A 3,740-nucleotide genomic window follows, 5' to 3' on the forward strand; every position below is an offset into this window, starting at 1 on the left:
CTCAGATGCAGAAGGGCTAACAAATAAAATATAAATAGTTAATTTTCCCTCTGTTCAACCTGGGAATTCAGATTCAAGTTTAGACAGGAAAATCAGAAGGAAATTCAAAGATACTCTGCTTTCTTGATGACTGCAGCTGCTACCTGAACACAGAGATTCCCTGTAGATCTGCGAACAAGGACTTCCAGAAGCTGATAAAGATGAAGAAAACTCTGGAAGACCTTCCTGTACCTGCCACCGCCTGCCTAGTTCATCGGATTGCTTTCAAATCTCAGGCACTACGTGACTCTTCCCTGTTGGCAGGAGGAGAAAATAGACTCCCTGACTGGACATGCAGAACATGAACGGGGCCACCGCTGCTCTGGGCAGGACAAGCTGCTCCCTGGGCACCTCCACACAAAGCCACAGCCCCAGGGGCTCGCCCTCCCCTCGTTTTGTTCCCTAAATGTCCCTTTTTGGAGCAAACAGGGTGGTGAGTCAGGCAGGTGTTTGGGTGGGCTGCTCCTCTGCACGTGCAATCCCTGGTAATTTGGGAAATGGAGTTTCTGGGTTGCTGTCCCAGGGCAGTGGTGTTGCACAATGGGATTTGGAGAGAACCAGTTGGTTAAATGACTTTTTTTATGAAATAGGATGAATGAGACTTAATGAGATTTTCTTCCAAAGGCAACGAGTCCGAGGTTTTCAGCCTCCATTATAATGGCTTAATTTTCTGTGCTGTAGCAGTAAATGGGACTCAGAGAGGTTTTTATCCAACATTGTGAGGAGAAAGAGGTGGTCAAGTCACCTTCTGATGGCTGGAGGTGACCCAATGTCTCCATCCCAAGGAGCCCAGAGGGACCCAGGCTGTTCATTCTCCCAGGAAAGGACTGTGTTCTATGGCTCAGTAGCATCGTGGCACATCAATATTTGGCATTATTAGCAACAGAAATGTTAATAATCCTAATAATTCATAACTGCTTGTTGTGCCTTGAAAGGGCTTTTACTGTTCAGCTTGTGGGCTTGGCAGGTCCATTTGCTTTCCATGTCCAGTGGTGGCCATTCCCAGCCTGGAAAATATGTAATTGGGCAGCAATAACAAATTCACCCACGTGTTATTTCATTATTAGCCCAGGTTGCCCAGGCTGGGCATGGTCAGTTCTGTGGTGCTGTGTGAGGCTCCCAGGTGGATTCAGCCATTGGATGGGTGACAAAATTGTGGCTTCAAAGGACATCATGTCCAGGGCCACCACAACACTCAACCTCTTGGGGTGTTTGCTTTTTGTTCTGGTGCAGAGGGGGTGAGCAGGGCCTGGGGCAGGAGGAATGAGAGCTCTGTGCTGGGGGTGAGCTCTGGGTTTAGGGATGGTGCAAACCAGCAGAGAAGGGTGGGAAGGGAGGTCTGGGGTTATGACCCTGGTATCTGAACTCCCATTTAGGATTGGGTTTGGTTCCTGGAGCATCCCTGGCATGCCCACTGCTGTTGTTCCATGTTCCTCATCATTCCCTCGGGCTTTCCTTTTGCAGGGCAGGAGGAGAGGGGTGAGGCTCTGGGAGCAGCTGTGGTGCTGGGAGCAGGTTCCCTCTGGGCTGCAGTTCTGGGGCTCTGGGTGTCTTTGCTGGTTGGGATGGCAGCTCTGGGGATGTGGGGACAGGGCAGTGTGTGACCACATGGCAGTGTGTGACCCCATGGCAGTGTGTGACCCCATGGCAGTGTGTGACCTCATGGCAGTGTGTGACCCAACTTGGGGACAAGGGCTGGGGCAGCAAGGGGCTTCACTGTGCCTTTGCATTTCCCAGGAGGTGCCCTGAGCATGTTCAGGCACAGCAAACCTGGAAGGTGATGTTTCTTTCACCAAAGGCTTTGCCTCCTGCCCTGCTGGAGGGACAGGACATGGGCAGTGGCTGCACACTGACAAAGGGCAGAGCTAAATTGATTATTAGGAAGAAATCCATCCCTCATAGGGTGGGGAGGCCTTGAGGTGCCCAGAGCAGCTGGGGCTGCCCCTGGATCCCTGGAAGTGTGCAAGGCCAGGCTGGACATTGGGGCTTGGAGCTCCTTGGGACAGTGGAAGGTGTCCCTGTTCCATTTCCCTGGGGGTGGAATGGGATGAGCTTTAAGGTCCCCTCCAACCCAAACCACTCTGTGATTCTATAATAATGATAAAAATCAAGCCAAGCTGGACCCCAACAGCTCTGCCAAGGTGGGCTCTGGACAGAGGGACAGCTCCTGGTGGGGAAACTGTGGAGCCCCCAGGTCCAGCCTGGGAGCAGGCTGAGGAGGAGGAGGAGGGCAGGAGGCTCCTTGGATCTGGAGGGCAGGTTTGGGGGCCAACCCCTAATTAAAACCTTTTGTATGAAGTTCCAAACCCTCCATTCCGTGCCTGGTTAATATTTAACAGCTGGGGCCAGAGATGGGAACACAACTGCGGCCGGGCTTTGGCTGCTGTGCCAGTTCTATTGCAATTGTTTAATTAGCCTGCAGAGCGAAAACAGGCCCACAAATCACATATATATATATATATATATATATATATATATATATATATATATATATATATATATATTTATATATAGATAGATAGATAGATATTTATATATATATAGATAGATATATAGATATATAGATATATAGATAGATATATAGATACAGATATATCTATGTGTGTGTGTGTAAATATATGTGTATATGTATATGTTAATATATAAAATATATAAGATATATAATATAAGATATAAGATATAAAATATAAGATATAGAATATATAATATATATTTTATTATATATTTTATTATATATATTTTATTATACATTATATATAACTATATATATATAACTATATATATAACGATATATATATAACTATATACATATATATATATAAAATGTAAAATAAATTTAAAATTTAAAAAAATAATACAGGGACCCACCCCTTTCTCTCCCCGACATGAAAACTTTTAGCAAAGTTTTTAATGGCGGGGAGCAGCCCCCGCCGTGCTGGGGAAGGGCCCGGGGGATGCGCGCAGGATGCGCGGGCGCTGCGCGGGGCGGCGCAGGAAAAGGAGCGGCTGCGCCTTTAAGGCGGCGGAGCGGCGGCAGCGATCGCTTCTCTTTGATAAGGTCCTGGCAACTCTGTAGCCGCGGCGGGATGCCGCGAGAAAGGCGCAAAAAAATAACTCCTGATCCCCCAGAAATGTAATAATGTGATTTTCCTCCCCAGCGCTGATGTGCGCGCCCCTTGTCCCGCTGCCGCCCGCGCTGGAGCCGCCCCCGCGCACGCCCCGCACCGGGGATGCCCCGGGGATGGGAGCATCGGGACGGGCAGGGGTTGCTCCCCCGGTTTCTCCCTCTTTCTCTTTTTAATTTTTAAAATTCTTTGAGGCCTGTTTTACCTCTTTTTTAAATTTTATTTTATTTTAATTTTTTTAAAGTGCGCTACCGCCCTTGCAGGACCGCTCCGCCGGGCTGCGCTTTGATGCTGCGGGGGGAGCCCGGGGCGGGGGGCGGAGGGAAGGGGGGGGCGGGACCTGCGCTTTTGTATTTAAAATAAATAAAATAAATAACCAGGGGAGGGAGGGAGAGGAGGGAGGCGCGGATCGCAGTGGGCTCCTTCCCTCTCAGCCCCCCCCTCCCTTTACCCCCCTCTTTCCCCGATGCTCTCCGATGCGGTTGCACCGCCGGGGAGGAGAGGAGGAGGAGGAGGAAGGCGAGGAGGAGGAGGAGGAAGGCCGGCGGGGGGAGCGGGTGCAGCCTGCGCGCTGCC

This window comes from Catharus ustulatus, chromosome 20 (genome assembly GCF_009819885.2).
Source record: "Catharus ustulatus isolate bCatUst1 chromosome 20, bCatUst1.pri.v2, whole genome shotgun sequence".
Classification (NCBI taxonomy): Eukaryota; Metazoa; Chordata; class Aves; order Passeriformes; family Turdidae; genus Catharus; species Catharus ustulatus.